The 7500-nt window shown below is 47.2% G+C and overlaps 26 non-coding genes across 26 annotated transcripts in view; all 26 read right to left on the bottom strand.

Moving 5' to 3' along the window:
• Positions 1-15: 15 nt before the first annotated feature.
• LOC146267410 (5S ribosomal RNA) lies at positions 16-134 on the bottom strand. Its single transcript, XR_014727294.1, has one exon. It is a non-coding gene; the product is annotated as a 5S ribosomal RNA (ribosomal RNA).
• A 178-nt stretch (positions 135-312) lies between these two features.
• On the bottom strand, positions 313-431 carry LOC146267409 (5S ribosomal RNA). The gene has a single exon (XR_014727740.1). It is a non-coding gene; the product is annotated as a 5S ribosomal RNA (ribosomal RNA).
• A 182-nt stretch (positions 432-613) lies between these two features.
• Positions 614-732, bottom strand: LOC146267408 (5S ribosomal RNA). Its single transcript, XR_014727429.1, has one exon. It is a non-coding gene; the product is annotated as a 5S ribosomal RNA (ribosomal RNA).
• Positions 733-914: 182 nt separating this feature from the next.
• Positions 915-1033, bottom strand: LOC146267407 (5S ribosomal RNA). The gene has a single exon (XR_014727961.1). It is a non-coding gene; the product is annotated as a 5S ribosomal RNA (ribosomal RNA).
• Positions 1034-1205: 172 nt separating this feature from the next.
• LOC146267406 (5S ribosomal RNA) lies at positions 1206-1324 on the bottom strand. The gene has a single exon (XR_014727960.1). It is a non-coding gene; the product is annotated as a 5S ribosomal RNA (ribosomal RNA).
• Positions 1325-1506: 182 nt separating this feature from the next.
• LOC146267405 (5S ribosomal RNA) lies at positions 1507-1625 on the bottom strand. Its single transcript, XR_014727427.1, has one exon. It is a non-coding gene; the product is annotated as a 5S ribosomal RNA (ribosomal RNA).
• Positions 1626-1807: 182 nt separating this feature from the next.
• Positions 1808-1926, bottom strand: LOC146267404 (5S ribosomal RNA). The gene has a single exon (XR_014727959.1). It is a non-coding gene; the product is annotated as a 5S ribosomal RNA (ribosomal RNA).
• Positions 1927-2098: 172 nt separating this feature from the next.
• On the bottom strand, positions 2099-2217 carry LOC146267403 (5S ribosomal RNA). Its single transcript, XR_014727958.1, has one exon. It is a non-coding gene; the product is annotated as a 5S ribosomal RNA (ribosomal RNA).
• A 182-nt stretch (positions 2218-2399) lies between these two features.
• On the bottom strand, positions 2400-2518 carry LOC146267402 (5S ribosomal RNA). Its single transcript, XR_014728624.1, has one exon. It is a non-coding gene; the product is annotated as a 5S ribosomal RNA (ribosomal RNA).
• A 172-nt stretch (positions 2519-2690) lies between these two features.
• Positions 2691-2809, bottom strand: LOC146267401 (5S ribosomal RNA). The gene has a single exon (XR_014727957.1). It is a non-coding gene; the product is annotated as a 5S ribosomal RNA (ribosomal RNA).
• Positions 2810-2991: 182 nt separating this feature from the next.
• On the bottom strand, positions 2992-3110 carry LOC146267400 (5S ribosomal RNA). Its single transcript, XR_014727956.1, has one exon. It is a non-coding gene; the product is annotated as a 5S ribosomal RNA (ribosomal RNA).
• A 182-nt stretch (positions 3111-3292) lies between these two features.
• Positions 3293-3411, bottom strand: LOC146267399 (5S ribosomal RNA). Its single transcript, XR_014727426.1, has one exon. It is a non-coding gene; the product is annotated as a 5S ribosomal RNA (ribosomal RNA).
• Positions 3412-3593: 182 nt separating this feature from the next.
• LOC146267398 (5S ribosomal RNA) lies at positions 3594-3712 on the bottom strand. Its single transcript, XR_014727955.1, has one exon. It is a non-coding gene; the product is annotated as a 5S ribosomal RNA (ribosomal RNA).
• A 178-nt stretch (positions 3713-3890) lies between these two features.
• On the bottom strand, positions 3891-4009 carry LOC146267397 (5S ribosomal RNA). Its single transcript, XR_014727425.1, has one exon. It is a non-coding gene; the product is annotated as a 5S ribosomal RNA (ribosomal RNA).
• A 172-nt stretch (positions 4010-4181) lies between these two features.
• On the bottom strand, positions 4182-4300 carry LOC146267396 (5S ribosomal RNA). Its single transcript, XR_014727424.1, has one exon. It is a non-coding gene; the product is annotated as a 5S ribosomal RNA (ribosomal RNA).
• A 176-nt stretch (positions 4301-4476) lies between these two features.
• On the bottom strand, positions 4477-4595 carry LOC146267395 (5S ribosomal RNA). Its single transcript, XR_014727423.1, has one exon. It is a non-coding gene; the product is annotated as a 5S ribosomal RNA (ribosomal RNA).
• A 178-nt stretch (positions 4596-4773) lies between these two features.
• On the bottom strand, positions 4774-4892 carry LOC146267394 (5S ribosomal RNA). Its single transcript, XR_014727729.1, has one exon. It is a non-coding gene; the product is annotated as a 5S ribosomal RNA (ribosomal RNA).
• A 178-nt stretch (positions 4893-5070) lies between these two features.
• On the bottom strand, positions 5071-5189 carry LOC146267393 (5S ribosomal RNA). Its single transcript, XR_014727422.1, has one exon. It is a non-coding gene; the product is annotated as a 5S ribosomal RNA (ribosomal RNA).
• A 182-nt stretch (positions 5190-5371) lies between these two features.
• Positions 5372-5490, bottom strand: LOC146267392 (5S ribosomal RNA). Its single transcript, XR_014727954.1, has one exon. It is a non-coding gene; the product is annotated as a 5S ribosomal RNA (ribosomal RNA).
• A 172-nt stretch (positions 5491-5662) lies between these two features.
• Positions 5663-5781, bottom strand: LOC146267391 (5S ribosomal RNA). The gene has a single exon (XR_014727953.1). It is a non-coding gene; the product is annotated as a 5S ribosomal RNA (ribosomal RNA).
• A 182-nt stretch (positions 5782-5963) lies between these two features.
• LOC146267390 (5S ribosomal RNA) lies at positions 5964-6082 on the bottom strand. The gene has a single exon (XR_014727421.1). It is a non-coding gene; the product is annotated as a 5S ribosomal RNA (ribosomal RNA).
• A 178-nt stretch (positions 6083-6260) lies between these two features.
• LOC146267389 (5S ribosomal RNA) lies at positions 6261-6379 on the bottom strand. The gene has a single exon (XR_014727952.1). It is a non-coding gene; the product is annotated as a 5S ribosomal RNA (ribosomal RNA).
• Positions 6380-6561: 182 nt separating this feature from the next.
• Positions 6562-6680, bottom strand: LOC146267388 (5S ribosomal RNA). The gene has a single exon (XR_014727420.1). It is a non-coding gene; the product is annotated as a 5S ribosomal RNA (ribosomal RNA).
• Positions 6681-6858: 178 nt separating this feature from the next.
• LOC146267387 (5S ribosomal RNA) lies at positions 6859-6977 on the bottom strand. Its single transcript, XR_014727718.1, has one exon. It is a non-coding gene; the product is annotated as a 5S ribosomal RNA (ribosomal RNA).
• Positions 6978-7155: 178 nt separating this feature from the next.
• Positions 7156-7274, bottom strand: LOC146267386 (5S ribosomal RNA). Its single transcript, XR_014727419.1, has one exon. It is a non-coding gene; the product is annotated as a 5S ribosomal RNA (ribosomal RNA).
• Positions 7275-7460: 186 nt separating this feature from the next.
• The window catches only part of LOC146267385 (5S ribosomal RNA), a 119-nt gene continuing 79 nt past the window's right edge, over positions 7461-7500 (bottom strand). The window contains exon 1 of the ribosomal RNA XR_014728952.1: positions 7461-7500. This exon is cut by the window's right edge and continues 79 nt beyond it. This is a non-coding gene — a ribosomal RNA (5S ribosomal RNA).

The following is a 7500-nucleotide window of genomic DNA, read 5'->3' as shown; positions in this document are numbered from 1 at the left end:
GTGAATGAGCAAAAGAGCATACAGCACCTGGTATTCCCAGGCGGTCTCCCATCCAAGTACTAACCAGGCCCAACCCTGCTTAGCTTCCGAGATCAGACGAGATCGGGCGTTGCCAGGCTGGTATGGCCGTACGAAATAAGTTGACAACCATAGGCTACTTATCCATATACAGATTTAGCAATTGACAATGCAAGGTGGTCTCTCTCTCTCTCTCTCTCTCTCGTGTCAAAATGAAAACAGCTTCCAGCCCCTTTCATGAAGGACTACTTGTGCATATTGCAAGATTTCAGTTTCTAAGTGAATGAGCAAAAGAGCATACAGCACCTGGTATTCCCAGGCGGTCTCCCATCCAAGTACTAACCTGGCCCGACCCTGCTTAGCTTCCGAGATCAGACGAGATCGGGCGTTGCCAGGCTGGTATGGCCGTACGAAATAAGTTGACAACCATAGGCTACTTATCCATATACAGATTTAGCAATTGACAATGCAAGGTAGTCTCTCTCTCTCTCTCTCTCTCTCTCTCGTGTCAAAATGAAAACAGCTTCCAGCCCCTTTCATGAAGGACTACTTGTGCATATTGCAAGATTTCAGTTTCTAAGTGAATGAGCAAAAGAGCATACAGCACCTGGTATTCCCAGGCGGTCTCCCATCCAAGTACTAACCAGGCCCGACCCTGCTTAGCTTCCGAGATCAGACGAGATCGGGCGTTGCCAGGCTGGTATGGCCGTACGAAATAAGTTGACAACCATAGGCTACTTATCCATATACAGATTTAGCAATTGACAATGCAAGGTAGTCTCTCTCTCTCTCTCTCTCTCTCTCTCGTGTCAAAATGAAAACAGCTTCCAGCCCCTTTCATGAAGGACTACTTGTGCATATTGCAAGATGTCAGTTTCTAAGTGAATGAGCAAAAGAGCATACAGCACCTGGTATTCCCAGGCGGTCTCCCATCCAAGTACTAACCAGGCCCGACCCTGCTTAGCTTCCGAGATCAGACGTGATCGGGCGTTGCCAGGCTGGTATGGCCGTACGAAATAAGTTGACAACCATAGGCTACTTATCCATATACAGATTTAGCAATTGACAATGCAAGGTGGTCTCTCTCTCTCTCTCTCGTGTCAAAATGAAAACAGCTTCCAGCCCCTTTCATGAAGGACTACTTGTGCATATTGCAAGATGTCAGTTTCTAAGTGAATGAGCAAAAGAGCATACAGCACCTGGTATTCCCAGGCGGTCTCCCATCCAAGTACTAACCAGGCCCGACCCTGCTTAGCTTCCGAGATCAGACGTGATCGGGCGTTGCCAGGCTGGTATGGCCGTACGAAATAAGTTGACAACCATAGGCTACTTATCCATATACAGATTTAGCAATTGACAATGCAAGGTAGTCTCTCTCTCTCTCTCTCTCTCTCTCTCGTGTCAAAATGAAAACAGCTTCCAGCCCCTTTCATGAAGGACTACTTGTGCATATTGCAAGATTTCAGTTTCTAAGTGAATGAGCAAAAGAGCATACAGCACCTGGTATTCCCAGGCGGTCTCCCATCCAAGTACTAACCAGGCCCGACCCTGCTTAGCTTCCGAGATCAGACGAGATCGGGCGTTGCCAGGCTGGTATGGCCGTACGAAATAAGTTGACAACCATAGGCTACTTATCCATATACAGATTTAGCAATTGACAATGCAAGGTAGTCTCTCTCTCTCTCTCTCTCTCTCTCTCGTGTCAAAATGAAAACAGCTTCCAGCCCCTTTCATGAAGGACTACTTGTGCATATTGCAAGATGTCAGTTTCTAAGTGAATGAGCAAAAGAGCATACAGCACCTGGTATTCCCAGGCGGTCTCCCATCCAAGTACTAACCAGGCCCGACCCTGCTTAGCTTCCGAGATCAGACGTGATCGGGCGTTGCCAGGCTGGTATGGCCGTACGAAATAAGTTGACAACCATAGGCTACTTATCCATATACAGATTTAGCAATTGACAATGCAAGGTGGTCTCTCTCTCTCTCTCTCGTGTCAAAATGAAAACAGCTTCCAGCCCCTTTCATGAAGGACTACTTGTGCATATTGCAAGATGTCAGTTTCTAAGTGAATGAGCAAAAGAGCATACAGCACCTGGTATTCCCAGGCGGTCTCCCATCCAAGTACTAACCAGGCCCGACCCTGCTTAGCTTCCGAGATCAGACGTGATCGGGCGTTGCCAGGCTGGTATGGCCGTACGAAATAAGTTGACAACCATAGGCTACTTATCCATATACAGATTTAGCAATTGACAATGCAAGGTGGTCTCTCTCTCTCTCTCTGTCTCTCTCTCGTGTCAAAATGAAAACAGCTTCCAGCCCCTTTCATGAAGGACTACTTGTGCATATTGCAAGATGTCAGTTTCTAAGTGAATGAGCAAAAGAGCATACAGCACCTGGTATTCCCAGGCGGTCTCCCATCCAAGTACTAACCAGGCCCGACCCTGCTTAGCTTCCGAGATCAGACGTGATCGGGCGTTGCCAGGCTGGTATGGCCGTACAAAATAAGTTGACAACCATAGGCTACTTATCCATATACAGATTTAGCAATTGACAATGCAAGGTGGTCTCTCTCTCTCTCTCTCGTGTCAAAATGAAAACAGCTTCCAGCCCCTTTCATGAAGGACTACTTGTGCATATTGCAAGATGTCAGTTTCTAAGTGAATGAGCAAAAGAGCATACAGCACCTGGTATTCCCAGGCGGTCTCCCATCCAAGTACTAACCAGGCCCGACCCTGCTTAGCTTCCGAGATCAGACGTGATCGGGCGTTGCCAGGCTGGTATGGCCGTACGAAATAAGTTGACAACCATAGGCTACTTATCCATATACAGATTTAGCAATTGACAATGCAAGGTGGTCTCTCTCTCTCTCTCTGTCTCTCTCTCGTGTCAAAATGAAAACAGCTTCCAGCCCCTTTCATGAAGGACTACTTGTGCATATTGCAAGATGTCAGTTTCTAAGTGAATGAGCAAAAGAGCATACAGCACCTGGTATTCCCAGGCGGTCTCCCATCCAAGTACTAACCAGGCCCGACCCTGCTTAGCTTCCGAGATCAGACGTGATCGGGCGTTGCCAGGCTGGTATGGCCGTACGAAATAAGTTGACAACCATAGGCTACTTATCCATATACAGATTTAGCAATTGACAATGCAAGGTGGTCTCTCTCTCTCTCTCTGTCTCTCTCTCGTGTCAAAATGAAAACAGCTTCCAGCCCCTTTCATGAAGGACTACTTGTGCATATTGCAAGATGTCAGTTTCTAAGTGAATGAGCAAAAGAGCATACAGCACCTGGTATTCCCAGGCGGTCTCCCATCCAAGTACTAACCAGGCCCGACCCTGCTTAGCTTCCGAGATCAGACGAGATCGGGCGTTGCCAGGCTGGTATGGCCGTACGAAATAAGTTGACAACCATAGGCTACTTATCCATATACAGATTTAGCAATTGACAATGCAAGGTGGTCTCTCTCTCTCTCTCTCTCTCTCTCTCGTGTCAAAATGAAAACAGCTTCCAGCCCCTTTCATGAAGGACTACTTGTGCATATTGCAAGATGTCAGTTTCTAAGTGAATGAGCAAAAGAGCATACAGCACCTGGTATTCCCAGGCGGTCTCCCATCCAAGTACTAACCAGGCCCGACCCTGCTTAGCTTCCGAGATCAGACGTGATCGGGCGTTGCCAGGCTGGTATGGCCGTACGAAATAAGTTGACAACCATAGGCTACTTATCCATATACAGATTTAGCAATTGACAATGCAAGGTGGTCTCTCTCTCTCTCTCTCTCTCTCGTGTCAAAATGAAAACAGCTTCCAGCCCCTTTCATGAAGGACTACTTGTGCATATTGCAAGATTTCAGTTTCTAAGTGAATGAGCAAAAGAGCATACAGCACCTGGTATTCCCAGGCGGTCTCCCATCCAAGTACTAACCAGGCCCGACCCTGCTTAGCTTCCGAGATCAGACGAGATCGGGCGTTGCCAGGCTGGTATGGCCGTACGAAATAAGTTGACAACCATAGGCTACTTATCCATACACAGATTTAGCAATTGACAATGCAAGGTGGTCTCTCTCTCTCTCTCTTGTGTCAAAATGAAAACAGCTTCCAGCCCATTTCATGAAGGACTACTTGTGCATATTGCAAGATTTCAGTTTCTAAGTGAATGAGCAAAGGAGCATACAGCACCTGGTATTCCCAGGCGGTCTCCCATCCAAGTACTAACCAGGCCCGACCCTGCTTAGCTTCCGAGATCAGACGAGATCGGGCGTTGCCAGGCTGGTATGGCCGTACGAAATAAGTTGACAACCATAGGCTACTTATCCATATACAGATTTAGCAATTGACAATGCAAGGTGGTCTCTCTCTCTCTCTCTCTCTCGTGTCAAAATGAAAACAGCTTCCAGCCCCTTTCATGAAGGACTACTTGTGCATATTGCAAGATTTCAGTTTCTAAGTGAATGAGCAAAAGAGCATACAGCACCTGGTATTCCCAGGCGGTCTCCCATCCAAGTACTAACCAGGCCCGACCCTGCTTAGCTTCCGAGATCAGACGAGATCGGGCGTTGCCAGGCTGGTATGGCCGTACGAAATAAGTTGACAACCATAGGCTACTTATCCATATACAGATTTAGCAATTGACAATGCAAGGTGGTCTCTCTCTCTCTCTCTCTCTCTCGTGTCAAAATGAAAACAGCTTCCAGCCCCTTTCATGAAGGACTACTTGTGCATATTGCAAGATTTCAGTTTCTAAGTGAATGAGCAAAAGAGCATACAGCACCTGGTATTCCCAGGCGGTCTCCCATCCAAGTACTAACCTGGCCCGACCCTGCTTAGCTTCCGAGATCAGACGAGATCGGGCGTTGCCAGGCTGGTATGGCCGTACGAAATAAGTTGACAACCATAGGCTACTTATCCATATACAGATTTAGCAATTGACAATGCAAGGTAGTCTCTCTCTCTCTCTCTCTCTCTCGTGTCAAAATGAAAACAGCTTCCAGCCCCTTTCATGAAGGACTACTTGTGCATATTGCAAGATTTCAGTTTCTAAGTGAATGAGCAAAAGAGCATACAGCACCTGGTATTCCCAGGCGGTCTCCCATCCAAGTACTAACCAGGCCCGACCCTGCTTAGCTTCCGAGATCAGACGAGATCGGGCGTTGCCAGGCTGGTATGGCCGTACGAAATAAGTTGACAACCATAGGCTACTTATCCATATACAGATTTAGCAATTGACAATGCAAGGTAGTCTCTCTCTCTCTCTCTCTCTCTCTCTCGTGTCAAAATGAAAACAGCTTCCAGCCCCTTTCATGAAGGACTACTTGTGCATATTGCAAGATGTCAGTTTCTAAGTGAATGAGCAAAAGAGCATACAGCACCTGGTATTCCCAGGCGGTCTCCCATCCAAGTACTAACCAGGCCCGACCCTGCTTAGCTTCCGAGATCAGACGTGATCGGGCGTTGCCAGGCTGGTATGGCCGTACGAAATAAGTTGACAACCATAGGCTACTTATCCATATACAGATTTAGCAATTGACAATGCAAGGTGGTCTCTCTCTCTCTCTCTCGTGTCAAAATGAAAACAGCTTCCAGCCCCTTTCATGAAGGACTACTTGTGCATATTGCAAGATGTCAGTTTCTAAGTGAATGAGCAAAAGAGCATACAGCACCTGGTATTCCCAGGCGGTCTCCCATCCAAGTACTAACCAGGCCCGACCCTGCTTAGCTTCCGAGATCAGACGTGATCGGGCGTTGCCAGGCTGGTATGGCCGTACGAAATAAGTTGACAACCATAGGCTACTTATCCATATACAGATTTAGCAATTGACAATGCAAGGTGGTCTCTCTCTCTCTCTCTGTCTCTCTCTCGTGTCAAAATGAAAACAGCTTCCAGCCCCTTTCATGAAGGACTACTTGTGCATATTGCAAGATGTCAGTTTCTAAGTGAATGAGCAAAAGAGCATACAGCACCTGGTATTCCCAGGCGGTCTCCCATCCAAGTACTAACCAGGCCCGACCCTGCTTAGCTTCCGAGATCAGACGAGATCGGGCGTTGCCAGGCTGGTATGGCCGTACGAAATAAGTTGACAACCATAGGCTACTTATCCATATACAGATTTAGCAATTGACAATGCAAGGTGGTCTCTCTCTCTCTCTCTCTCTCTCGTGTCAAAATGAAAACAGCTTCCAGCCCCTTTCATGAAGGACTACTTGTGCATATTGCAAGATGTCAGTTTCTAAGTGAATGAGCAAAAGAGCATACAGCACCTGGTATTCCCAGGCGGTCTCCCATCCAAGTACTAACCAGGCCCGACCCTGCTTAGCTTCCGAGATCAGACGTGATCGGGCGTTGCCAGGCTGGTATGGCCGTACGAAATAAGTTGACAACCATAGGCTACTTATCCATATACAGATTTAGCAATTGACAATGCAAGGTAGTCTCTCTCTCTCTCTCTCTCTCTCTCTCGTGTCAAAATGAAAACAGCTTCCAGCCCCTTTCATGAAGGACTACTTGTGCATATTGCAAGATCTCAGTTTCTAAGTGAATGAGCAAAAGAGCATACAGCACCTGGTATTCCCAGGCGGTCTCCCATCCAAGTACTAACCAGGCCCGACCCTGCTTAGCTTCCGAGATCAGACGAGATCGGGCGTTGCCAGGCTGGTATGGCCGTACGAAATAAGTTGACAACCATAGGCTACTTATCCATATACAGATTTAGCAATTGACAATGCAAGGTGGTCTCTCTCTCTCTCTCTCTCTCTCGTGTCAAAATGAAAACAGCTTCCAGCCCCTTTCATGAAGGACTACTTGTGCATATTGCAAGATTTCAGTTTCTAAGTGAATGAGCAAAAGAGCATACAGCACCTGGTATTCCCAGGCGGTCTCCCATCCAAGTACTAACCTGGCCCGACCCTGCTTAGCTTCCGAGATCAGACGAGATCGGGCGTTGCCAGGCTGGTATGGCCGTACGAAATAAGTTGACAACCATAGGCTACTTATCCATATACAGATTTAGCAATTGACAATGCAAGGTAGTCTCTCTCTCTCTCTCTCTCTCTCGTGTCAAAATGAAAACAGCTTCCAGCCCCTTTCATGAAGGACTACTTGTGCATATTGCAAGATTTCAGTTTCTAAGTGAATGAGCAAAAGAGCATACAGCACCTGGTATTCCCAGGCGGTCTCCCATCCAAGTACTAACCAGGCCCGACCCTGCTTAGCTTCCGAGATCAGACGAGATCGGGCGTTGCCAGGCTGGTATGGCCGTACGAAATAAGTTGACAACCATAGGCTACTTATCCATATACAGATTTAGCAATTGACAATGCAAGGTAGTCTCTCTCTCTCTCTCTCTCTCTCTCTCTCTCGTGTCAAAATGAAAACAGCTTCCAGCCCCTTTCATGAAGGACTACTTGTGCATATTGCAAGATGTCAGTTTCTAAGTGAATGAGCAAAAGAGCATACAGCACCTGGTATTCCCAGGCGGTCTCCCATCCA

Source organism: Hypomesus nipponensis, chromosome 12 (assembly GCF_054491055.1).
Source record: "Hypomesus nipponensis isolate SF chromosome 12, ASM5449105v1, whole genome shotgun sequence".
In the NCBI taxonomy this organism is placed as follows: domain Eukaryota; kingdom Metazoa; phylum Chordata; class Actinopteri; order Osmeriformes; family Osmeridae; genus Hypomesus; species Hypomesus nipponensis.
The sequence above is the reverse complement of the archived record's forward strand: the minus strand, read 5'-3'. Positions and strand labels throughout refer to the sequence as shown.